Source organism: Kogia breviceps, chromosome X (assembly GCF_026419965.1).
Source record: "Kogia breviceps isolate mKogBre1 chromosome X, mKogBre1 haplotype 1, whole genome shotgun sequence".
Classification (NCBI taxonomy): domain Eukaryota; kingdom Metazoa; phylum Chordata; class Mammalia; order Artiodactyla; family Physeteridae; genus Kogia; species Kogia breviceps.
This window is the reverse complement of record NC_081330.1, coordinates 41,911,139-41,939,011: the sequence shown is the minus strand read 5'-3', so window position 1 is coordinate 41,939,011 and position 27,873 is coordinate 41,911,139. Positions and strand designations below refer to the sequence as shown.

Below are 27,873 nucleotides of genomic sequence, written 5' to 3'. Positions count from 1 at the left end.
TGTGGCAGTTATTTCCACCATTCTATCTTTTAGCTCACTTCTCCGTTCTTCTGCCTCAGTTATTCTGCTATTGATTCCTTCTAGATTATTTGTTTTCATTTATTGTGTTGTTCATTACTATTTGTTTGCTCTTTAGTTCTTCTAGTTCCTTGTTAAACGTTTGTTGTATTTTCTCTATTCTATTTCTGAGATTTTGGATCATCTTTACTATCATTATTCTAAATTCTTTTTGAGATAGATTGCCTATTTCCTCTTTATTTATTTGGTTTTGTGGGCTTTTATCTTGTTCCTATGTCTGCAAGATATTTCTCTGCCTTATTTTGTTGCCTAATTTACAGTATTTGAGTTCTCCTTTCCCTAGCCTGCCGAGTTGTAGTTCCTCTTGGTTCTATTCTCTGCCCCTGGTGGTGGGGTTAGCCCAGTGTGTTGTGTAGGCTTCCTGATGGGAGGGTCTGGTGCCTGTGTTCTGGGGGGTGGAGCTAAGTCTTTTCCCTCTGATGAGCAGGGCCCGTGTCAGGTGGTGCATTTTGGGGTGTCTGTGAGCTTAATATGACTTTAGGTAGTGTGTGTGCTGATGGGTGGGTTTGTGTTCCTGTCTCTCTTGTTGTTTAGTGTGAGGTGTCCAGTGCTGGTAGCTGCAGGCAGTTGGGTGGAGCTGGGTCTTGGATTCAGAGAGAGGCCTCCATGAGAGCCCTCAGTGATTAATCTTCCCTGGGGCCAGAAATTCTCTAGGTTTCCAGCATCCTGGACTTGGTGCTCCCACCCCAGAGCCTCAGGCCCAACTTCTGGTCAAGGAACCAAGACCCCGCAAGTTGCTTGTCCTGGCAGTAAAGGGGATTAAAAAAAAAGAGTAACAAAACCCCAGACAAATGGTAAAAAGTAGAATCAAACAGACAAAACAGAAACAAGGAAATACACACAAACACAAAAGAAACAAAAACAGAACCAAATTTAAAAAAACACAAGAGAACAACCACACAAACAAAAGAACTGAAGAACAAAATCAAACAATTAAAAAGAAAAGTTAAAAAAACCCCACAAAACCAAAAATGAAACCAAAGCAGAGTACCAAGTGATAGGTGAAGCAAAGAAAAAACAAATTGACAAAAATGATTTTTAAAAATTAAAAAAGATAAAGGGAAAACCAGACAGAACAATAGAAAAGCAATATAGAAATAGAAATATAAAAAATAATATATGTATATTAAAGAACAAAAAAAGACAAACAAAACCCCAGAGAAATGGTAAAAACAAATTCAAACAAAAAAGAGAAACAAGGTAACACACACATGCAAAATAAACAAAAACAGAACCAAATAAAACAAAAAGCGAGAGAACCACCAGACAAACAGAACCCCCAAACGAAATCAAACAATTTGAATCAGAACTCAGAAAAACACACAACCTAAAACTGAAACCATAGCAGTGTGCCAAGTGAAGAATAAAGCAAGGAAACAGAACAATCTGATAAAACTGATTTAAAAAAAATAAAATAAAATGAAAAGGGAAAAAACCTGAACAACAGAAGAGGAAAGTAGAAATGGAAATATATTTAAAAAAATAAAAATATGTTATAAAACACGAAGATCTCAAAAGACTGAATAAAAAAAATTTTTTAATACTAAAATAGGGACTTCCCTGGTGGCACAGTGCTTAAGAATCTGCCTGCCAAAGCAGGCAACATGGGTTAGAGCCCATGTCCAGGAAGATCCCACACACCGCAGAGTAACTAAACCCATGTGCCACAACTAGTGAGCCTGTGCTCTAGAACCCATAAACCACAACTACTGAGCCCCCGTGCCACAACTAGTAAAGCCTGCACACCTAGAGTATGTGCTTCATAACAAGAGAAGCCACTGCAATGAAAAACCCATGCACCGCAATGAAGAGTAGCCCCTGCTCGCTGCAACTAGAGAAAGCCTGCATACAGCAATGAAGACCCAATGCAGCCAAAAGTAAATAAATAAGTAAACAAATACTAAAACAACAAAAACAAACAAAAAGAGTGCTTATATAAATTAAATGTACTTTTTTCAGAAGTATAGAAACTAACTGAAATATTTTTCAAATTGAAGTGATCTAGGTTAATATTTAGTAAATACAAAGCTAAATTTGTTGGTTTAATTAAAATAAACAGATCAGAGTTATCATTATTAAATATAATACAGGTATACAACTTTCATTTTATCTGGGTATAGTAGTCATAAGTTCAAGTTATATGTTACAGAATTTGTTGGCAAGAAAAATAAATTAAGATTCTTTAAAACATGACAACAGGTCCAAAATGGAGTCACTTATGGCAATCCCCGCCAAACCAAGACTTCATTACTGTTTTGGCTTTCCCAGAAATGGAACCTTATACCAGTCAATCAGGAATTGCCTGATCAGCACTTGTTTGGTAATCTGCCTAATAGATCTCTTCTGTCCTCTGAAGAAAAGTAATCTGGCAATAACCAATCTACTTTGTTGCCTATATAACCTCCTTATTCCTACTCTCTTCCATGTATAAGTCATTTTCTACAGCTCTTCAGAGCTACTTTCTATCTGATAGATTGGATGCTGCCCAATTCATAAATCATTGAATAAAGCCAATAAGATCTTTAAAATATACTCAGTTGAATTTTGTTTTTTAACTAGATGATGGTTAGCTGTTTAATGCCTCATGAAATTTTCATGAGTAATCTAAACATAACTGTTAAGAATAAGTAAATTAAATAGATGTAAGTAAGATAAAAGTTTACAAATGAACATTTCAATAATAACTATGCTTTATGGTATATCTACTTAAAAATAGTCTCCAAAATCTTTTTGGTAACTTGAAACCTTAAACTAACTAAATTAAGTTAAATGATGAATATTCATTGAATATCTAGATCATTTCCATATAAGATAATATACTGAAACATTGGTTACTGAACAGAGGCTTATCTACTTTTTATTACAGAGGAACTAAAGATATTTGGGTCAATTAGTCAACATATTTTATGGCAAATTAAAAAAATTACTATGAGGAAGAATATACTTCTAGAAATTGTGAAATATATCTATAGATTTGCTAATCCACAGAATGGTAATGTAACAGGCAGTCCACGATTACTTCTTGGTTTTCACTAGAAATTAAGAATTCTAAGGGTTAAGAATTCTTATCAGTGTATGTAATTAAAACTTTCAAAGTAATAAGGGCAAAAGAAAACAACTGTGTATGAAAAGTGGGTAAGGATATTAGAATGTGTTTTTTGAATAAGGAAAGGTATGAAGGACATGTTTTTTTCCTGAGGGAAAAGGAAAGTAATTTTGTCCTAAAGTAGACTGGCTGGTTGTTCCAGAATGAAAGAGAAGAGAAAATATAGGACAAAACCTGAATGTATAGAAGGTTTGTGGAAAAGGAATCTTGAGAAAAGAATTGTATGTGTGGTCAAGCTTGCTAAATTGGAATAAATTTATTTTTGTTTTTAAAGAATGAGTCTTAATTTCAAAAGCGCATTGGTGTAAAATCAGAATTTGGTTTTCTCTCTGTTAAAAAAACACATTTTCTTGGACTATTGGTCTTATCTTGATAAGCTGTTGGGAAAGGTTTTTCTTTACCTTTTGGTAGTCTTCCTGGTCAGACTATGACATATGCCTATGTCATACCAAAATGATTTCCTGTGCTTCTTGTTGTCTTTATCAGGTCTTTGGTTACTTGGGAATACTGAGTCTTATCAATATTAAAAGTGTTAAGTTTTCTGCACAACTATGTCACCTTCTGTATTTGCCTTCTTCTATTGTCACTTTGGTTAAATAAATAATTAATTATTTCATAATGATCTATGATCCTATTTAATCAAATGCTTAAACATTTTGACATTTTTGACAACTTCCCAAAACCAAATTATGAATTGAATCTTTTAACCTTAAATTAACTTTGAGATTTCCCAGAGGGCTTCTGGAAAATCTCAAAGGATTTGTCTCTCACCTGGTAAGATGTTAAAATAATTAGGTGTATTGGATATGGTGAAATAAATGGGAAGCACTGTCAAATAAGTGATACTAAACCTTCTTAGGTTATATTTGTATGGATATATGTTTTTAATATGTGTTCCAGAAATTATATGAAAGTCCTAGAAATCTAATATGTCCTGGTATAAGGTTATCAGTCATAATTCTGGTTATTATCTTGATATGTTTTATGTCACATAAATAACCCAATTTCATAGTCAATTTCATTATAATAAACTCTCATCAGATATTTAATCATGGGCATTTAAAACTTTTTTTGTGATTTACAGACAGTTGTTATTTTACTCTGATGCTTTTGCAAAAGTGATTCATCTTCAGAGAAATTCATGGAAAAAACTCTGAAAAGTACTATAGAATACAGGTTTCTGAAAACTTTAAGAACCTACTACTGACTGGGTAAGAATTTCCAGAGCTCTAATGGAAAAACTAGATTCAAGTAGAACAAGAATTAATAACATGGATTGAATGAACTGATGGGGATGAGTATGATTTTTATGACTTTTTTATGTGAAGCATTGCTGGTTCTTTAATGTTTTTATACAGGTTTAAAGAAACTTTTTTCTTTTAAGCTGTCTATGGTATATAGCAATTTGATAAAGTATACCTTTGTAAACAGAATTGAAACATTTCATTTCTCCCCGTATCTGATCCCTCCAGAATTGGGAAATTTTTTGAGTGTTCTTATTTTCATGGCAATTTAGTTATTTGTATAAATTCAGTAAAGTTGTTTTTAGAATACAATTTGAAACATTGTTTATATTATGGCTTTGACAGAATATCATATTTCAGAATATGCATAGAATATAGACCACACAACTTTAAGGAACTGAGGCTGACTTTATGGAGCCAGTAAAGCCTCTTGGAAAACCAGCCTGTTACCTTGCTTGCTGGGTTCCCAGCAGCTTTCCCAGGTAATTAAGGAAGGTCTCTTCCTGCAGGCCCAGAAACCTCAAGAAATTGAAGAGACTTCAATAAGAATGGAATTAACCCAGATCTATAGGTATTGTAGGCAAAGTTTGATGGCAAGTCTTAGGCTTGGCTTCTTAGCCTCCAGAGGCTTTTAAATGTCCAATTGAGATTCCTTATGAAAAGTTCCAGCAAAGAAATATTTAAAATAGCCTCTGTGGTCAGTCACTACTCTTGCTAATTATGTAAACATCAGGCTGAGTTTAATGAGACTAGACCTATTTTGCAAACAAGTTGGTCTTACTGTGGTTATCTTTAATAGAAGTGAGAGAGTGGTTGTAGAGAGAAGAAGATGTTTAGTAAAAAAGTATAAGACATCCTTGTGGATATCAGGTTCTATTCATGTTCATTATCTCTGAGGTTTTGTTATCTACCTGTAAATTGGACTGGATCCTGAATTCTTCCAGTTTCCTCAGATACTGGCTACAACTCTCCAAACTAACACTTCCAATTTTCTCCCACCCTTCTGATCTGAAATCAATAAGAACAAAGACTTCCTTTCAACCTCCTTGAAAGGGACCATACCATGTCCCCCTCACTATCCAGATAGCAGCCAAACTGCAGGCAATTGAATCTTGACCCAAGATTCAAGAATCAAGTTTCAAGAATCACTTCCAGACTCTTGAAACTGCATATGAGCTGGAGATCTAAACTTAAAATTGACTAGGGAGGTTCCTCAGCATCTTGAGGCATCTAGAGGTGGACAGCTCTCCCAAGATCACAGATCAAGATCCTCATCTCCAATATGAAACTTTTATTCCTTTTGCCTTTTTGGTGCTTGCTTTTTCTCTCTGTTAATGCATGAGAAGACAATGCCTCTTAACTCTGGCAACTATTGCTGAATACAAAAAAAGGCCATAGTTATACAACAGAGTCCCTAGACTTTTCTTGCTAAGATGGCTTTAGATAAGAGATTTCCTTTAGATTACTTATTGGCTGAACAAGGAGCAGTCTGTGCCATAACAAATACCTATTGTGGTACCTGGATAAACACCTCTGGTATTGTAGCCAATACAAGGAATTAACAAACAAGACACTTAGCTAAAACAAGTTGATGCCTTTTCAGGTACATTCTTTGATTTATTTGATGCCAACTGGTTTGGTTCATGGGGGCCCTAGCTAAAGAGTATACATTACTCTCTTGGTATTATCCTCCTGATAGTCACCATTGTAGTCTCCCTGGTGCTCTGTGTTCTCTCAAAGGTCTTAAATGCATGTTCACAGCCATCAGATGGTCTCACTGTGCTTGAAGAAACAGGAACAAGATGAACAATGAGATAAATAGCAAAAGTAATTCTTCTATGGACCTGCTATCATAATCTACAAGTTTTCATGGTGAGATGGGAACAGTTTTGATGGTGACTGACAGTGACACTAATACCAAAAGGTGGAATTGTTAAAGTAATTAAACAACGGGGCCATTAGAGGTGGCCTTAATGCCATGGTGGCCTATGTAAGGAAACCAAAATCTAAGCCTGTAAATGCCTCAATGTTACAAAATCAAAAACTTAGGGCAACCAACCACAAACAGCCAAGTGAGCTTTAAGCTGTTGCCAGCCAAATAATTTCTTTTCTTTGCTTCTGTACCTTCCCTAAGTAAGTCATTCTCCTGGCGCCTGTCAGTGGAGCACTCCTATTCACTTCCCATTTGGTGCTCAATTAGAATCAATCTTTGTTCAATTAAATTTGTAAATATTTTAATATGCCTCAGTTTATCTTTTAACAGAACTCAAAAAAAGAAGAACAGTCTATTATATTTACCCAGATATTTACCATCCTGTTCCTTTTCCTCTGAAAGTTTAGTCATACTTCTGTCTAAAATAAAATTTTCTTACAGTGTTATACCCTGTCTTTCTTCACTAGCAACACAAATTGAATGTCATTCAATGTCAGTAAACATCCATTAGCATCATAATTTCAGTGCTTACAAGAATACTAATGGCCCATAAAACATGAAAGTATTAAAATTAGCCAACATTTGTTTTGGGTCAAGTAACATTTATTCTCAGAATTGCAGTGTGACATTTTTCATCCTTATTTTACAGATGAAGATAGTAAAGAACTGGGAGGTTAAGTACTTTGCCTAAGCTAGCATACTTAGAAAGCGTCACATCATGGATTTGAACCCAAATAGCATGGCTCCAGAGCCCATGAATATTTAGGGTGATAGAACTTGAGGCACAGAAGCACACAGATTAACAATCAGGTTTCAGCCACATAAACCCAAACTGAGACACACTTACACATACAAATGCATTATCAAAAGTTGTACTCAGCTTCTTTCCTCCATAAATGGGTACTCTTTGAATATATTTCCAAAACACTAAAATCTCAAATAACTTATTTATCTGTAAAAAGTATTTTCTATTTTCAAATTTTTCTCTTAATAAATTTTCCTGTTTACAATTTTCAAACAATACAGAAATGTATATTTATAATATGAAATTACCCTGACTCTCCCTTCTGCTTGATACCTGTCCTCTGACCCAAAGGTGTCCACTCTCAATAGATTGGTGCATTTTCTCCAGATGTATTTGTCTGTAGGTGAAACATTATCATAATCAGAGATACACAAAAATATTTATTCATACATATTTTCTTTTTCAGTATAGAATCCCATTATTCATATTCTGCAACTTGCCTTTTTTTCATTGAAAATAACAGCTCTTCATGTTTTCATGTATTTTGTTAGCTAATGTGTCTTCAAATGGTACTTGGTGTATATATTGTTCTTTCCATGAATACTCCATTTATATTTGTACTATCCATTGCTGTGAAGGGTAGCAGAACATGCCACCCAAAATATGCTTCTGTAGTGTAAGGAATATTCTGAGCTGATTATAGTAAGAAAGAGCAGACACAAGAAAATCTCTAAAAACAGAGTAGAAGTTACCCTTTTGTAAGGAACATTTACATTTATAACGGAAATCTCCACTAGTAAGTGTCTCCCTCTCTGTTCTTCCCTCTGAAGGAGGACTTGATATCACATGAAACTCTCGACAATGGAGAAGGCACCAACTTTAATCTGCATAACAAATCTTACCCTTGTTAACCTTGCTTTTCATGGTAACCTCGGATAACTGGCCTCTCCTCCCACCCCCAACATCTTTCTTTGCCTTTGGCTGAAGATTGTTTTTAAGGTGGTGTCATGGGCCATCTCAAGGAGTTATTCAGTTTCCCTGGGTATCTCCCATGTGTATATGAAGTATACATATTAACAAACTTATTTGTTTTTCTCTTGTTAATGTCTTTTATAACAGGGGGTCTCAGCCAAGAACTCTGAAGGGTAAAGGGAAATTATTTTTCCTCTCCTACCACTTTGGCAACCATGAAGGTCTCCACTGGGGCATCTCACTTGCTCTGGAGTCTACAAATGGGATCCTGAAAAACTGGCAGAAGCTGGCTAAGGGTAAGAATTCTTAGCAAAGTCAGCTCTCCTGGATCTCTGTCTGTAGTGTCCAGTCAAGAGGGGAAGGTTAAAATCTTACAGTGTTTCTTCATTTCCAAATTCCAATTGGCAGAAAAAAAACATTTGTAAGATTTTATTCTTTGAATTGTGACTGGTGAATTTGGTTTTAGGTACCCGTTGGCTATTGATCCTTTTCCTCCCAGGGACAGCTATCACTGTCCTTTTTGTCTTGTATGTTCTGAGAACTTGGCTTTCTGACTGCCCAAGGCACATAGGTTGTCATTTCTTGTGTGTGCAGGTGGCTCGAACATCAGGATGTAGGCCCCAAGAATATAGTCAGACAGAAATGTGGATTGCACCCCATTTGCAGCTAGTGTCCTACTGACTGTTGCCTACTCTTAGGGGGCATATCAATAATTACCTTGAATGTAAATGGATTAAATGCTCCAACCAAAAGACACAGGCTAGCTGAATGGATACAAAAATGAGACTCGTATATATGTTGTCTACAAGAGACCCACTTCAGACCTAGGGACACATACAGACTGAAAGTGAGGGGATGGAAAAAATAAATACCATGCAAATGGAAATCAAAAGAACGCTGGAGTAGCAATACTCATATCAGATAAAATAGACTTTAAAATAAAGACTGTTACAAGAGATAAGGAAGGACACTACGTAATCAAGGGATCGATCCAAGAAGAAGACATAGCAATTGTAAATATTTATGCACCCAACATAGGAGCACCTTGATACATAAGGCAAATGCTAACAGCCATAAAAGAAGAAGTCGACCATAACACAATAATAGTGGGGGACTTTAACACCCCACTTACACCAACGGACAGATCATCCAGACAGAAAATAAATAAGGAAACACAAGCTTTAAATGACACAGTAGACCAGATAGATTTAATTGATATTTATAGGACATTCCACCCACAATCAGCAGAATACATTTTTTTCTCAAGTACACACGGAACATTCTCCAGGATAGATCACATCTTGGGTCACGGATCAAGCGTTGGAAAATTTAAGAAAATTGAAATCATGTCAAGCATCTATTCTGACCACAATGCTATGAGAGTAGAAATCAATTACAGGGAAAAAATATATAAAAAACACAAACACATGGAGGCTAAACAGTATGCTACTAAATAAGAGGTCACTGAAGAAATCAAAGAGGAAATTTAAAAAATACATAGAAACAAATGACAAAGAAAAAGAAGGAAAATTTAAACAATAATTATCCTAGGCCTTTGATAATAGGCAAATATGAACCAAAGCGCATTCTTAGAGAAAATTTACATCTTTTCTCAGTGCCTTTGAGATGTAGACTTTCAACTCTGTCTTCTCTAGGACCTGAGAGCATCTCTTTTAAATGCAAACTTCAGGGAGGTGATTCTTTTCAGAAGTTAAAGAAATAAAAAAGGAGCTATTTGGAAACTAGACAAATGAAAAAAATCTTAAAAGTCTTCTGTACAAATAGTGGTAAAAAGCTTTAGCGATCTGAGCAGATAACCTTAACTTTTCCATCTGCCAGAAACACAGTTTGAATTCAAGTGTTCTATTATATATTAGTGAGTTTTAAACTATTGTACCTATATCATTGCTAAATTTAAAAATGAAAGCTTTATCTTTATTTGTCTGTATGTCTATGTGTATGTTAGAGATGTGTGATACTTCTCTACCTCCAAATTGTAAAAGATTTGTAAAAGATCTCTATTTGATTGGCTTAAAGAAAAATAAGTGCTTATATAAGTTAAGTATCACTAAACTCTCAGAAATAAAATAGAAACTAACACAAATGTTTTTCAAGTTCACATGATCTGAGATAATCTAAAGTAAATAAAAACTAGTTTGTTTGTTGGATTAATTAAGACAGACATATCTTCAGAGTTATCAACATTAAATATAATGCAGATACAACTTTTGTTCTACCTAGATGTACTAGTCATAAGTTCATGTTATCTCTTACAATATTTGTCAGCAAGAGAAATAACAAGTTTATGGCTAGCTGCTTAATGTCTTGTTAAAATTTCATGAGTGATCTCAACATAATTGTTAAGAGCAAGTGAATTAAGTAAATGTACATAGGATAAAAGTGTGTAAAAGAACTTTCAAACAGTAATTATTTTTAAAAAAATATTTATTTAATTTATTTTTGGCTGTGCCAGGTCGTAGTTGTGTCACGTGGGTTCTTTCATTGTGGCGCGGAGGCTCTTCATTGCAGCACGCGAGTTTCTCTCTAGTTGTGGTGTGTTGACTCCAGAGCACGTGGGCTCAGTAGATGGGGCGCACAGACTCTCTAGTTGTGGTGCATGGGCTCCAGAGTACGTGGGCTCTGTGGTTGTGAAGTAATTATGTTTTATAATGTCTCCTTAAAAAGTTTCCCAAATTAGTAACTTTTAGTAACTTCCAACCTTAGAATTTTGCTGAGTTAAATTATGGATATTCTTCGAATATCTAGATCATTTCAAAATAATACACTGAAACATTAATTGCTAAACATACGTCTAGGTTTACCTACTTTTGTCCCATTATTTAAAAGGAACAAAAGATATTTGGTCTTCTTAGCAAAAATGTCTGATGCCACATTGAATGTTTGTACTATGAGGAAGCACATACTTAAAAAAATTTTCAAATGTATTCATAAATTTGCCAATCTACAAAATGTTGGTATGGAACAGACAGTTCACAATTGCTTACTTCCTAGTTTTCACTATAGTTTACGGTTTGTAAACATTAAGAATTCTAATTAATACATATAATTAAAACTGCTAAAATTACTATGGGAAATTATTTCATCTCTGTATGTAAGAAAAGTAGGATCTTTGGGGATAAGAAAAGGTGTGAGGTATGGAGATGCATTTTTGGTAAAGGAAAAGGTAATTTTGTCCTACAGTAGAATGACTTATTGTTTCAGAATGAGAAACAGGAGAATACAGGACACACTAAATGGATATAGAAAGTAGAGGAGAGAGAAAGAGAAATTTACTTTGTATGGTCAAGCTGGCTAAAATTGAATGAATTTATTATAAAGGTTTAATTATTTTATTTTGGGGATGTATTTTTTTAACTTTTTATTTTATATTGGTGTATAGCTCATTAACAATGTTGTGATAGTTTCAGGTGCACAGCAAAGCGACTCGGCCATACATATACATGTATCCATTCTCCCTGAAACTCCCCTCCCATCCAGGCAGCCACATAACATTGAGCAGAGTTCACTGTGCTATACAGTACACCCTTCTTGGTGATCCATTTTAAATATAGCAGTGTGTACATGTCAATCCCAAACTTCCTAACTATTCCTTCCCTCCAGCCTTCCCTCCTGGTAACCATAAGTCTGTTCTCTAAGTCTGTGAATCTATTTCTGTTTTGGAAATAAGTTCGTTTTTATCATTTCTTTTTATATTCCCCATATAAGCGATATCATGCAATATTTCTCTTTCCTGTTTGACTTATTTCACTCAGTATGACAGTCTCTAGGTCCATCCATGTTGCTGCAAATGGCATTATTTCATTATTTTTATGGCTGAGTAATATTCCATTGTATATATGTACCACATATTCTCTATCTATTCCTGTGACGATGGACATTTAGGTTGCTTCCATGTCTTGGCTATTGTAAACAGTGCTGCAATGAACATCGGGGTGCATGCATCCTTTCAGACCATGTTTTTCTCTGGATGAATACCCAGGAGTAGGATTGCAAGATCATATGGTAGCTCTACTTTTAGTTTTTTAAGGAACCTACATACTGTTCTCCATAGTGGCTGTACCAATTTACATTCCCACCAACAGTGTAGGAGGGTTCCCTTCTCTCCACACCCTCTCCAGCATTTATTGTTTGTAGACATTTTGGTGATGGCCATTCTGACTGGTGTGAGGTGATATCTCACTGTAGTTTTAATTTGCATTTCTCTAATAATTAACGATGTTGAACATCTTTTCATGTATTTGTTGGCAATCTGTATGTCTTCTTTGAAGAAATGTCTATTTAGGTCTTCTGCCCATTTTTGTTTGGGTTGTTTGTTTTGATGCTATTAAGCCGCATGAGCTATTTGTATATTTTGGAGACTAATCCCTTGTCAATCACATCATTTGCAAACATTTTCTCCCAATCTGTGGGTTGTCTTTTCGTTTTATTTATGGTTTCCTTTGCTGTGCAAAAGCTTTTGAGTTTAATTAGGTCCCATTTATTTATTTTTCTTTTTATTTCCATTACTCTGGGATACTGATGGAAAAAGATATTGCTGCAATTTATGTCAGTGTTCTGCCTATGTTTTCCTCTAGGAATTTTATAGTGTACAGTCTCATATTTAAATCTTTAATCCATTTTGATCTTATTTTTGTGTATGGTGTTAAAGAATGATATAATTTTATTTTTTTACATGTAGCTGTTCAGTTTTCCCAGCAACATTTGTTGAAGACACTGTCTTTCCACCATCGTATAGTCTCGCCTCCGTTGTCATAGATTAATTGACCATAGGTGCATGAGATTATTTCTGGGCTTTCTATCCTGTTCCATTTATTATATTTCTATTTTTGTGCCAGTACCATACTGTTTTGATGACTGTAACTTTGTAGTTTAGTCCGAAGTCAGGGAGCGTGATTCCTCCAGCTCCATTTTTCTTTCTCAAGATTGCTTTGGCTATTCAGGGTCTTTTGTGTCTCCATACAAATTTTAAGATTTTTTGTTCTAGTTCTGTGAAAAAATGCCATTGGTAATTTGATAGCGATTGCATTGAATCTGTAGATTACCTTGGGTAGTATAGTCATTTTGACAATATTGATTCTTCAAGTCCAGGAACATGGTATATCCTTCCATCTGTTTTACTCTTCTTTGATTTTTCCATCAGCATCTTATAGTTTTTGGAGTACAGGTCTTGTGTCTCCTTAGGTAGGTTTATTCCTAGGTATTTTATTATTTTTGATGTGATGGTAAATGGGATTGTTTCTTGAATTTCACTTTCTAATCTTTTATTGTTAGTGTATAGAAATGCCACAGTTTTCTGTGTATTAATTTTGTTGCCTGCAACTTTATCAGGTTCATTGATGAGCTCTACTAGTTTTCTGGTAGCATCTTTAGGATTTTCTATATATAGTATCATCTGCAAACTGTGACAGTTTTACTTCTTCTTTTCCAATTTGGATTCCTTTTATTTCTTTTTCTTCTCTGATTGCCATAGCTAGGACTTCCAAAAACTATGTTGAATAAAAGTTGTGAGAGTGGACATCCTTGTCTTGTTCCTGATCGAAGAGGAAATGCTTTCAGCTTTTCACTATCGAGTATGATGTTAGCTGTAGGTTTGTCATAGAAGGCCTTTATTGTGTTGAGCTATGTTCCGTCTGTGGCAACATTCTGGAGAGTTTTTTATCATAAATGGGTGTTGAATTTTGTCAGGAGCTTTTTCTGCATCTATTGAAATGATCATGTGGTTTTTATTCCTCAATTTGTTGATGTGGTGTATCACACTGACTGATTTGTTGATATTGAAAAATCCATGCATCCCTGGAATAAATCCCACTTGATCATGGTGTATGAACCTTTTAATGTATTGTTATTGTGTTGAGGATTTTTACATCTATGTTCATCAGTGATATTGGCCAGTAATTTTCTTTTTTTGTGTTTTCTATGTCTGGTTTTGGTATCTGGGTTATGGTTGCGTCACTTGAATGAGTTTGGGAGTGTTCCTTCCTCTGCAATTTTTTGGAACAGTTTGAGAAGGATAGGTGTTAGCTCTTCTCTAAATGTTTGATAGAATTCGCCTGTGAAGCCATGTGGTCCTGGGCTTTTGTTTGTTGGAAGATTTCTAATCACAGTCTCAATTTCAGTGCTTGTGATTGGTCTGTTCATATTTTCTATTTCTTCCTGGTTCAGTCTTGGGAGACTGTACCTTACTAAGAATTTGTGCATTTCTTCCAGGTTGTCCATTTTATTGGCATACAGTTGCTTGTAGTAATCTGTCATGATCCTTTGTATCTCTGTGGTGTCCATTGTAACTTCTTTTTCATTTCTAATTTTATTGATTTGAGTCCTCTCCCTTTTTTTCTTGATGAGTCTGGCTAAAGGTTTATCAATTTTGTTTATCTTTTCAAAGAACCAGCTTTTAATTTCATTGATGTTTGCTGTTGTCTTCTTTGTCTCTATTTCATTTATTTCTGATCTGATCTTTATGATTTCTTTCCTTCTACTAGCTTTTAGGTTTTGTTTGTTCTTCTTTCTCTAGTTGCTTTAGGTTGTTTATCTGAGGTTCTTCTTGTTTCCTGAGGTAAGATTGTATTGCTATAAACTTTCCTCTTAGAACGGCCTTTGCTGAATCCCATAGGTTATGGATCATTGTTTTTTCATTTTCATTTGTCTCTAGGTATTTTTAAATTGTCTCTTTGATTTCTTCAGTGAACCATTGCTAGTTTAGTAGCATATTGTTTAGTCTCCACGTGTTTGTATTTTCTATAGTTTTTTTTTCTTGTAGTTTATTTCTAATGTCATAGCATTATGGCTGGAAAAGATGCTTGATATATTTTAAATTTTCTTAAATATACCAAAGCTTGCTTTGTGGCCCAGCATGTCATCAGTCCTGGAGAAAGTTCCACGTGCACTTGAGAAGAATGTGTATTCTGCTGCTTTTGGATGAAATGCTTTATAAATATCAGTTAAGTACATCTGATCTAGTGTGTCATTTAAGACCTGTGGTTCCTTATTGATTTTCTGTCTGGATGATCTGTCCATTGATGAAAGTGGGGTATTAAAGTCCCCCACTCTTATTGTGTTACTGTTGATTTGTCCCTTTATTGCTGTTAATATTCCCATTAAATATTGAGGTGCTCCTATGTTGGATGCATATATATTTACAATTGTTATATTTTCTTCTTGGATTGATCTCTTGATCATTATGTAGTGTCCTTCTTTGTCTCTTATAACAGTCTTTATTTTAAAGTCTACTTTTTTCTGATATGAGTATTGCGACTCCAGCTTTCTTTTGATTTCCATTTGCATGGCATACCTTCTTCCATCCCATCACTTTCAGTCTGTATGTGTCCCTAGGTCTGAGGTGGGTCTCTTGTAGACAGCATATATACGGGTCTTGTTTTTTTTTATCCATTAAGCCAGTCTGTGTCTTTTCGTTGGTGCATTTAATCCATTTACATTTAAGGTAATTATCGATATGTGTGTTCCTATTGCCATTTTCTTAATTGTTTTGGGTTTGTTTTTGTAGGTTTTTATTCTCCCCTTCCTCTTTTGTTCTCTTCTCTTATGATTTGATGACAATCCTTAGTGTTGTGTTTGGGTTACTTTTTGTTTTGTGTGTGTGTATCTATTGTAGTTTTTGGGTTTGCTGTTCGCATGAGGTTTTGATATAGCCGTCTATATATGTACAGGGTTGTTTTAAGTTGCTAGTCTCTTTCCCACCTAGAGGAGTTCCTTTAGCATTTTTTGCAAAGCTGGTCTGGTGGTGCTGAATTCTCTTTGCTTTTGTTTGTCTGTAAAGATTGTGATTTCTCCATTAAATCTGAATTAGAGCCTTGCTGGGTAGAGTATTTTGGCTGTAGGTTCTTCCCTTTCATCACTTTAAACATATTGTGCCATTCCCTTCTGGCTTGCAGAGTTTCTGCTGAGAAATCAGCTGATAACCTTATGGGAGTTCCTTTGTATGTTATTTGTCATTTTTCCCTTGTTGCGTTTAGTATTGTTTCTTTGTCTTTAATTTTTGTCAATTTGATCACTATGTGTCTCGGCATGTTCCTCCTTCGGTTTTTCCTGCCTGGAACTCTGTGCTTCCTGGACTTGGTTGACTGTTCCCTTTCACATGTTAGGGAATTTTTCAGCTGTAATCTCTTCAAATATTTTCTTGGGTCCTTTCTCTCTCCTCCTTCTGTGACCCCTGTAACATGCATGTTGGTGCGTTTAATGTTGTCCCAGAGGTCTCTTAGGCTGTCTTCATTTCTTTTTTTAAATTCTGTTCCATGGCAGTGATTTCCACCATTCTGTCTTCCAGGTTACTTATCCATTTGTCTGCCTCCGTTATTCAGTTATTAATTCCTTCTAGTGTATTTTTAATTTCAGTTATTGCAGTGTTTGTCTCTGTTTGTTCTTTAGTTCTAGGTTTTTTTCAAACATTTCTTACATCTTCTCCATCCTTGCCTCCATTCTCTTTCCAAGATCCTGGATCACCTTCACTTTCATTATTCTGAATTCTTTTTCTAGAAGGTTTCCTATCTCCACTTCATTTAGTTTTTTTTCTGGGGTTTTATCTTGTTCCTTCATCTGGGACATAATCCTCACCTTTTCATTTTGTCTAACTTTCTGTGGTTGTGGTTTTCATTCTGCAAACTGCAGGATTGTAGTACTTCTTGCTTCTTCTGTCTGCCCTCTGGTGGATGAGGCTATCTAAGAGGCTTGTGCAAGCTACGTGATGAGTGGAACTGGTGATGGGTAGGCAGGGCATGCTCAGTAAAACTTTAATCCACGTGGCTGCTGATGGGAGGGGTGTGTTCCCTCCATGTTGTTGTTTGGCCTGAGGCGACCCCACACTGGAGCCTGTGAGCTGTTTGGTGGGGCTAATGGGGGCCACCAGGCGGGTTCACACCAATGAGTACTTCCCAGAACTGGTGCTGCCAGTGTCCTTGTCCCCATGGTGAGCCAAAGCCACCCCCCACCTCTGCAGGAGACCCTCCAACACTAGCAGGTAGGTTTGGTTCAGTCTCCTGTGGGGTCACTGCTCCTTTCCCCAGAGTCCTGGTGCATATAAGACTTTGTGTGTGCCCTCCAAGAGTGGAGTCTCTTGTTTCCCCCAGTCCTGTGGAAGTCCTGCAGTCACATCCTGCTGGCCTTCAAAGTCCAGTTCTCTGGGGATTCCTCCTCCTGTTGCCGAGTCCCCAGGTTGGGAAGCCTGACACATGGCTCAGAACATTCACTCCAGTGGGAGAACTTCTGTCATATAATGGTTCTGTAGTTTGTGAATCTCCCACCTAGCAATTATGGGATTTGATTTTATCATGATTGTGCCCCTCCTACCATCTCATTGTGGCTTCTCCTTTGTCTTTGGATGTGGGGTATCTTTATTTGTGGGCTCCAACGTCTTCCTGTCAATGGTTATTCAGAAGATAGTTGTGATTCGGGTACTCTGGCAAGAAGAGGTGAGCACACATCCTTCTACTCCCCCATCTTGAGCCAATCTTCCATAAATGTTTAAATAATAAGCTTTAATATCAATAGTATATTTATGTTAAAATAAAACTTAATTTTCTTTCATATGCTATGAAGACAGGGTTTCTTTGACTGTAGGTCTGCTCTTGATAAGAGATTGGGAAAGGCTTTTCTGTACCTTTTAAATAATCTGCCTAGAAAAATGATAGTTTTTCTCTCTCCAAAATAATTTCCTGTACTTAATGTTGTGTTTATCATGTCTTTAATTACATAAGAAAACTGTCTTTTCAGTATTAAAATAGCTAAGTTTTGCTCACAACTATGTAACCTGCTGTATTTGCTTTTAAATTCTTTTATTGTCACTTCAGTTAAACAGATAATTAAGTATTGTTCCATAATGATTTGTGATCCCATTTAGTCAAATGTCCCTTTCTCTTAAACTATCTATAACTCCATGTTATTTTGGGGATCTCAAGAAGAGATAAAAAGAGCAAAAATCATTAGAAAACCTTGGTGTCTACTATTCATGGATAAGTACTCTTAAGAGGTGAGTGTATATTTGTCTTCAGAAATTTTGTTATGCAAATATAACCTGCATTTTAAAGATGAGCAATGAGATGATACCCTACATATGTTTTTTTTTTCTTTTTTTCCTTCCCCCTCCCCATATCCTCAAGTCCATGCTCTAGTAGGTCTGTGTTTTATTCCCATCCTACCACTAATCTCTTCATGACATTTTTTTTTTTTTTTAGATTCCATATATATGTGTTAGCATACGGTATTTGTTTTTACCCTTCTGACTTACTTCACTCTGTATGACAGACTCCAGGTCTATCCACCTCATTACAAATAACTCAGTTTCATTTCTGTTTATGGCTGAGTAATATTCCATTGTATATATGTGCCACATCTTCTTTATCCATTCATCTGTTGATGGACACTTAGGTTGCTTCCATGTCCTGGCTATCGTAAATAGAGCTGCAATAAACATTTTGGTACATGACTCTTTTTGAATTATGGTTTTCTCAGGGTATATGCCCAGTAGTGGGATTGCTGGGTCATATGGTAGTACTATTTCTAGATTTTTAAGGAACCTCCATACTGTTCTCCATAGTGGCTGTATCATTTTACATTCCCACCAGCAGTGCAAGAGTGTTCCCTTTTCTCCACACCCTCTCCAGCATTTATTGTTTCTAGAGTTTTTGATGATGGCCAATCTGACCGGTGTCAGATGATATCTCATTGTACTTTTGATTTGCATTTCTCTAATGATTAATGATGTTGAGCATTCTTTCATGTGTTTGTTGGCAATCTGTATATCTTCTTTGGAGAAATGTCTCTTTAGGTCTTCTGCCCATTTTTGGATTGGGTTGTTTGTTTCTTCGATATTGAGTTGCATGAGTTGCTTATAAGTATTAGATATTAATCCTTTGTCAGTTGCTTCATTTGAAAATATTTTCTCCCATTCTGAGGGTTGTCTTTTGGTCTTGTTTATGGTATCCTTTGCTGTGCAAAAGCTTTTAAATTTCATTAGGTCCCATTTGTTTATTTTTGGTTTTATTTCCATTTCTCTAGGAGGTGGGTCAAAAAGGATCTTGCTGTGATTTATATCATAGAGTGTTCTGCCTATGTTTTCCTCTAAGAGTCTGATAGTGTCTGGCCTTACATTTAGGTCTTTAACCCATTTTGAGTTTATTTTTCTGTGTGGTGTTAGGGAGTGTTCTAATTTCATACTTTTACATGTAGCTGTCCAGTTTTCCCAGCACCACTTATTGAAGAGGCTGTCTTTTCTCCACTGTGTTTCCTTCCCTCCTTTATCAAAGATAAGGTGACCATATGTGTGTGGGTTTATCTCTGGGCTTTCTATCCTGTTCCATTGATCTATATTTCTGTTTTTGTGCCAGTACCATACTGTCTTGATTACTGTGGCCTTGTAGTATAGTCTGAAGTCAGGGAGCCTGATTCCTCCAGCTCCATTTTGCGTTCTCAAGATTGCTTTGGCTATTCGGGGTCTTTTGTGTTTCCATACAAATTGTGAAATTTTTTGTTCTAGTTCTGTAAAAAATGCCAGTGGTAATTTGATAGGGATTGCATTGAATCTGTAGATTGCTTTGGGTAATAGAGTCATTTTCACTATGTTGATTCTTCCAATCGAAGAACATGGTATATTTCTCCACCTATTTGTATCATCTTTAATTTCTTTCATCAGTGTCTTATAGTTTTCTGCATACAAGTATTTTGTCTCCTTAGGTAGGTTTATTCCTAGATATTTTATTCTTTTTGTTGCAATGGTAAATGGGAGTGTTTTCTTAATTTCATTCTCAGATTTTTCATCATTAGTGTATAAGAATGCCAGAGATTTCTGTGCATTTTGTATCCTGCTACTTTACCAAATTCATTGATTAGTTCTAGTAGTTTTCTGGTAGCATCCTTAGTATTCTCTATGTATAGTATCATGTCATCTGCAAACAGTGACAGCTTTACTTCTTCTTTTCCGACTTGGATTCCTTTTATTTCTTTATTTTCTCTAATTGCTGTGGCTAGAACTTCCAAAACTAGGTTGAATAAGAGTGGTGAGAGTGGGCAACCTTGTCTTGTTCCTGATCTTAGTGGAAATGGTTTCAGTTTTTCACCATTGAGAACAATGCTGGCTGTGGGTTTGTCATATATGGCCTTTATTATATTGAGGAATGTTCCCTCTATGCCTACTTTCTGCAGGGTTTTTATCATAAATGGGTGTTGAATTTTGTCAAAAGCTTTCTCTGCATCTATTGAGATGATCATATGGTTTTTCTCCTTCAGTTTGTTGATATGGTGTATCACGTTGATTGATTTGCGTATATTGAAGAATCCTTGCATTCCTGGAATAAACCCCACTTGATCATGGTGTATGATCCTTTTAATGTGCTGTTGGATTCTGTTTGCTAGTATTTTGTTGAGGATTTTTGCATCTATGTTCATCAGTGATATTGGCCTATAGTTTTCTTTCTTTGTGACGTCTTTGTCTGGTTTTGGTACCAGGGTGATGGTGGCCTCATAGAATGAGTTTGGGAGTGTTCCTGCCTCTGCTATCTTTTGGAAGAGTTTGAGAAGGATAGGTGTTAGCTCTTCTCTAAATGTTTGACAGAATTCGCCTGTGAAGCCATCTGGTCCTGGGCTTTTGTTTGTTGGAAGATTTTGAATCACAGTTTCAATTTCAGTGCTTGTGATTGGTCTGTTCATATTTTCTATTTCTTCCTGGTTCAGTCTTGGCAGGTTGTGCATTTCTAAGAATTTGTCCATTTCTTCCAGGTTGTCCATTTTATTGACATAGAGTTGCTTGTAGTAATCTCTAATAAGCTTTTGTATTTCTGCAGAGTCAGTTGTTACATCTCCTTTTTCATTTCTAATTCTATTGATTTGTGTCTTCTCCCTTTTTTTCTTGATGAGTCTGGCTAATGGTTTATCAATTTTATTTATCTTCTCAAAGAACCAGCTTTTACTTTTATTGATCTTTGCTATTGTTTCCTTCATTTCTTTTTCATTTATTTCTGATCTGATCTTTATGATTTCTTTCCTTCTGCTAAATTTGGTGTTTTTTTGTTCTTCCTTCTCTAATTGCTTTAGGTGCAAAGTTAAGTTGTTTATTCGAGATGCTTCCTGTTTCTTAAGGTATGATTGTATTGCTATAAACTTCCCTCTTAGAACTGCTTTTGCTGTATCCCATAGGGTTTGGGTCGTTGTGTCTCCATTGTCATTTGTTTCTAAATACTTTTTGATTTCCTCTTTGATTTCTTCAGTGATCACTTCGTTATTAAGTAGTGTATTGTTTAGCCTCCATGTGTTTGTATTTTTTACAGAGCTTTTCCTGTAATTGATATCTAGTCTCATTGTGTTGTGGTCAGAAAAGATACTTGATATGATTTCAATTTTCTTAAATTTGCCAAGGCTAGATTTGTGACCCAAGATATGATCTATCCTGGAGAATGTTCCATGGGCACTTGAGAAAAATGTGTATTCTGTTGTTTTTGGATGAAATGTCCTATAAATATCAAATAAATCCGTCTTGTATAATGTATCATTTGAAGCTTGTTTTTCCTTATTTATTTTCATTTTGGATGATCTGTCCATTGGTGACAGTGGGGTGTTAAAGTCCCCTACTATGATTGTGTTACTGTCGATTTCCCCTTTTATGGCTGTTAGTATTTGCCTTATGTATTGAGGTGCTCCTATGTTGGGTGCATAAATATTTACAATTGTTATATCTTCTTCATGGATTGATCCCTTGATCATTATGCAGTGTCCTAGTTTTTCTATTGTAATAGTCTTTATTTTAAAGTCTATTTTGTCTGATATGAGAATTGCTATTCCAGCTTTCTTCTGATTTCCATTTGCATGGAATATCTTTTTCCATCCCCTCACTTTCAGCCTGTAAGTGTCCCTAGGTCTGAAGTGGGTCTCTTGTAGACAGCATATATATGGGTCCTGTTTTTGTATCCATTCAGCCTGTCTGTGTCTTTTGGTGGGAGCATTTAATCCATTTACATTTAAGGTAATTATTGATATGTGCATTCCTATTACCATTTACTTAATTGTTTCGGGTTGTTCTTGTAGGTCTTTTCCTTCTCTTATGTTTGTTGCTTAGAGAAGTTCCTTTAGCATTTGCTGTAAAGCTGGTTTGGTGGTGGTGACCTCTCTCAGCTTTTGCTTGTCTGTAAAGCTTTTAATTTCTCCATCAAATCTGAATGAGATCCTTGCTGGGTAGAGTAATCTTGGTTATAGGTTTTTTTCCTTCATCACTTTAAATATGTCCTGCCACTCCCTTCTGGCTTGTAGAGTTTCTGCTGAAAGATCAGATGTTAACCTTATGGGGATTCCCTTGTGTGTTATTTGTTGTTTTTCCCTTGCTGCTTTTAATATGTTTTCTTTGTATTTAATTTTTGACAGTTTGATTATTATGTGTCTCGGCGTGTTTATCCTTGGGTTTATCCTGTATGGGACTCTCTGTGCTTCCTGGACTTGATTGACTATTTCCTTTCCTATATTAGGGAAGTTTTCAACTATAATCTCTTCAAATATTTTCTCCGTCCCTTTCTTTTCCTCTTCTTCTTCTGGGACCCCTATGATTCGAATGTTGGTGCGTTTAATGTTGTCCCAGAGATCTGTGAGACTGTCCTCATTTCTTTTCATTCTTTTTTCTTTCTTCTGCTCTGCAGTAGTTATTTCCACTATTTTATCTTCCAGGTCACTTATCCATCCTTCTGCCTCAGTTATTCTGCTACTGATCCCATCTAGAATATTTTTCATTTCATTTATTGTGTTGCTCATCGTTACTTGCTTCGTCTTTATTTCTTCTAGGTCTTTGTTAACTGTTTCTTGCAATTTGTCTGTTCTATTTCCAAGATTTTGAATCATCTTTACTATCATTATTCTGAATTCTCTTTCAGGTAGACTGGCTATTACCTCTTCATTTGTTAGGTCTGGTGTGTTTTTATCTTGCTCCTTCATCTGCTGTGTGTTTTTCTGTCTTCCCATTTTGCTTATCTTAGTGTGTTTGGGGTCTCCTTTTTGTAGGCTGCAGGTTCGTAGTTCTATCTGTTTTTGGTGGCTGTCCCCAGTGGCTGAGGTTGGTTCAGTGGGTTGAGCTGGTTTCCTGGTTGGGGGGACTAGTGCCTCTGTTCTGGTGGATGAGGCTGGATCTTGTCTTTCTGGTGGGCAGGTCCACATCTGGTGGTGTGTATGGGGATGTTGGTAGCCTTATTATGATTTTAGGCAGCCTCTCTGCTAATGGATGGGGCTGTAGACCTGTCTTGCTCTTTGTTGGGTATAGGGTGTCCAGCACTGTTCGTTGCTGGTCCTTGAGTGAAGCTGGGTCTTGGTGTTGAGATGGAGATCTCTGGGAGATTTTCGCCGTCCGATATTACGTGGAGCTGGGAGGTCTCTTGTGGACCAGTGTCCTGAGGTTGGTTCTCCCACCTCAGAGACACAGCCTTGACACCTGCCTGGAGTGCCAAGAGCCTTTAATCCACACGGCTCAAAATAAAAGGGAGAAAAAAATAGAAAGGCAAGAAAGGAAGGAAGGAAGGAGGAAGGGAGGGAAGGAAGGAAGAAAGGAAGGGAGGAAGGAAGGAGGGAATAAAGAAAGGAAGGGAGGGAGGAAGAAAGGAAGGGAGGAAGGAAGGAGGGAATAAAGGAAGGAAGGGAGGAAGGAAGGAAGGAGGGAAATAGGAATGAAAGGAGGGAAGAAAGGAAGAAAGAAAGGGGAGAAGAAAAAATAAAGTAGGGTAAAATACGTTATTAAAATTAAAAAAATAATTATTAAGAAGAAAAATTTCTATTAAAGAAAAAAAAAAAAACGGGTCGGTCTAACCCTAGGACAAATGGTGAAAATAAAGCTATACAGACAAAATCTCACACAGCAGCACTCACATACACACTCACAAAAAGAAAAAAGGGGAAAATAATAGTATATCTTGCTCCCAAAGTCCACCTCCTCAACTTGGGATATTTCGCTGTCTATTCAGGTTTTCCACAGATGCAGGGCACTTCAAGTTGACTGCGGAGCTTTAACCCGCTGCTTCTGAGGCTGCTGGGAGAGACCTCCCCCTCTCTTTGTTCGCACAGCTCCTGGGGTTCAGCTTTGGACTTAGCCCCGCCTCTGTGCGTAGGTCGTCCGAGGGAGTCTGCCCTTCGCTCAGACAGGGCGGGGTTAAAGGAGCAGCTGATTCGGGGGCTCTGGCTCACTCAGGCGGGGGGGGGGCGAGGGACGGGCACGGATGCGAGGCGAGCCTGCGGCGGCAGAGGCCTGCGTGACGCTGCACCGGCCCGAGGCGCGCCGCGCGTTCTACCAGGGAAGCTGTCCCTGGATCCCGGGACCGTGGCGGTGGCGGGCTGCACAGGCTCCCGGGAGGGGCGGTGTGAAGAGTGACCTGTGCTCGCACACAGGCCTCTTGGAGGTGGCAGTAGCAACCCTAGCGTCCCACACCCGTTTCTGTTGTCCGTGCCAACAGCCGCAGCTCGCGCCCGTTTCTGGAGCTCCTTTATGCGGTGCCCTTAATCCCCTTTCCTCGATCCCCAGGAAGCGAGGAGGCAAGAAAAAGTCTCTTGTCTCTTCGGCAGCTCTGCGCCCGGTTCTGGAGCTCCTTTAAGCGGCGCGCTTAAGGTCTCTTGCCTCTTCAGCAGCTCCAGACTTCTCCCGAACTCCCTCCCGGCTAGCCGTGGTGCACTAACCCCTTCAGGCTGTTTTCACTCTGCCAACTCCAGACCTTTCCCTGGGATCCACCCGAGGCTCAGTTCCCAGCCCCGCCCACCGCAGCGGGTGAGCAGACAAGGCTCTCGGGCTGGTGAGTGCTGATCCGCACCGATCCTCTGCGGAATCTCTCCACTTTGCCCTCCGCACCCTGTTGCTGCGCTCTCCTCCGCGGCTCTTACATATGGTTTTTAAACTGCTTTTTTTCTACAAACATCATATTATGGAGGTCAATTCAAGCCAATCAGTATAAGCCCACATAGTAATAAAATGGCCTTAAGCACTAATGGTCAATTTAGGTATGATAATAATAAGAACGGTTAATATTATTACTGACTTCCTCTGGCCCTGCAGTGTTGTAAGTGCTAAACCTATACCTGGTCATTTAATTCCCACCACGTCCTGTGAGGAGAAGCTATTGTTTCTGAACTGTAACCATCAGGGAACTGAAGCAGTGATGATGGCAGTGCTAGCCAGTCACAAGATTAAGATATGAACCAATTCTGGGTGGCAGCTGAGCCCCACATCTAACTAGTGTACACTAGTGCTTCTCATCTGATAAGACCCTCAAACTTACTGTTCATCAGAGCACAGCGAAATCAATCTAACGTCCCATGGTTTTTTCTCAGTTAGCTGGGCAAAAGTTTAAGCAACAGATCTTAATCAGTGTGGTTTGGAGTTTGGAGACCTGTGTCCTGTTATATTGTGGAAGGGGCTCCTCCAACATTCTGTCTCCCTTCCTGTGCCTCAGGGATGTTCCCCTACTAAAGTGGATAAATTTCCTGTGCTTGGAGCAGAAAATGTTTATGTTTCTCCAGCCTTTTTAATACTTTGTATAATTGCAAGGGCAATAGGAATTTATTACATTTAAAAATAGATAATATACAAATGGAAATAAAATAATAATAACTCAAAGGCCACCATTTGAGGAAAAGCCCTTCTAGGCGCTTAGCGCCGAGCCGGCTGAGAGGAAGATGTGTTGGGTGCAGGGCTTGGGCTGCTGCTCTCACGCCTTTGGTCACCGCCCCTGGAAACCCCTTTTGTAAAGCCTATAGAGTTCAGACCCCCGAGAGTATGTCTCCAACTGCTGCTACAAAGGTTTATTCAAAAGCTTTAACTGTTTGCCATGGACCACTGGACCTCTATGACTTTCTGATCAAAGCTCGTGAGCTAAAGGACGATGAACATCAAAGAAAAGTCATACAGTGTTTACAGGAATTACATGAGGACCTTAAAGCATACAGTTTAGAGGCAGAAGGCCTTTTTTTTAAGGTACAGGGAAAACAATGGTGATGGACATGTTTTATGCTTATGTGGAAATGAAGAGGAAAAAACAGGTTCATTTTCATGGTTTCATGCTAGATGTTCACAAAAGAATACACCGCCTTAAACAGAGTTTGCCAGAAAGGAAACCAGGACCCATGGCTAAATCATATGATCCAATAGCTCCTATAGCTGAAGTGAAGAAGCATGTCTCTTATTCTTTGATTAATTTCAGGTCACTGACATTGCTGATGTCATGATTCTGAAGCAGCTCTTTGAAAATCTGTTCAAAAATGGGGTTGTCGTTGTGGCAACATCCAACAGGCCACCAGATGATCTCTATAAAAATGGACTCCAAAGAGCTAACTTTGTACCATTCATAGCTGTCCTGAAGGTCTCTGAGGCAATGAGAGAGTGGAATGCATGTATGTGGGCAATGCTGTATTTCTTTCTGGAATACTGGAATATTTTCTGGAATACATATAGTATGGTCCAGCTAGATTCTGGGATAGATTATCAGAAAAGGGAACTTCCTGCTGCAGGAGAGCGCTACTATCTCACAAGTGAAGCTGATGTGGAGGCTGTCACAGATAAGTTGTTTGATGAGCTGGCTCAGAAACAAAGTGATTTAACTAGACCAAGGATTCTAAAAGTGCAAGGCAGAGAGCTGCGGCTGAATAAAGCCTGTGGAATTGTTGCCGACTGCACATTTGAAGAGCTATGTGAGAGAGATCCCATCCAGGATACCACATTACCTTTAGTCATCATGCCTCCTTAGATTCCTCTTAGTTGTGACAATTTCTCAGACTTTCCTTCTTTTTGATGACCCTGACAGTTTTGAGGAATACTGGTCAGTTATTTTGTAGACTGTCCCTCAAATGGGATTTGTCTGATGTTTTTCTCATGATTTGACTGGAATTGTGGGCTTTGGGAGGAAGACCACAGAGGTCAAGTGCTATTTTCATCAGATCATATCAAGGGCACATATGATCAATATGACTTAACACTGTTGATGTTAACCTTGATCACACTTGTCTGAGGTAGTGTTTGTCTCTACTATAAAGTTACTCTTTTCCCCCTCTTTCCATAGTGAACTCTTTGGAAAGAAGTTCTTGTTGAGTTTTCATGTAGCAGCAAAGAAGAAAATCCACAATTATCTAACAAGGCTGTTTACGTACTTTCCCCGTTTCCAACTACATATTTGTGTGAGGCTAGATTTTCTTATATGACTCAACCAAAGCAACATATAACAATAGTCTGACTGTAAAAGCAGGTATGAGAATTCCACTATTTTCTATTACGCCAGACATTAAAGAGATTTTCCCAAAGTATAAAACAATGCTACTCTTCTTAGTATTTTCATTTTAGAAATATAATTATTTTCATAAAAATGTTATTTCTATTAATTTTGGGGGTTGAATATAATGGTTTTATCATTGTTATTTTAAATAAATTAATAAATATTTTATTTTAAAAAGAAAAGAAAAGCCCTTCTAATGTTTTCATCTGCATTATATTCCTCCAGAATTATTCTTATGAAGGTATTATATATTTATACCTGTATGCATACATTTGTATATTTACATACAAATCATAAGATCTCATCTTACATTTAATTTTATAACTTATCTCACTGTAGTGGGTTGAATTGGGTGCCCCCCAATGTTTCCAAATCATAGCACCCCCACACCTTAGTTGGAAATAGGGTCTTTGCAGATAGAATTAAGTTAAAGATCTCAAGAGATGATTGGATTTAGGATGGTCCCTAAACCCAATGACTAATGTCCTTATAAGAGAAAGGAGGGAGATTTCACACACACACAGGGAAGAAGGCCATGTGAAGACAGAGGC

The 27,873-nt window shown here is 37.3% G+C and overlaps 1 long non-coding RNA gene and 1 pseudogene across 1 annotated transcript in view; both read left to right on the top strand.

Moving 5' to 3' along the window:
• LOC131748069 (uncharacterized) overlaps positions 1 to 27,873 on the top strand; it is a 75,428-nt gene that overhangs the window by 40,178 nt on the left and 7,377 nt on the right. The window contains exon 8 of the long non-coding RNA XR_010838713.1: positions 8,226 to 8,374. This is a non-coding gene — a long non-coding RNA (uncharacterized lncRNA). The remainder of the gene's footprint in view (positions 1 to 8,225; positions 8,375 to 27,873) is intronic.
• Positions 24,287 to 27,092, top strand: LOC136791967 (AFG1-like ATPase pseudogene; annotated as a pseudogene).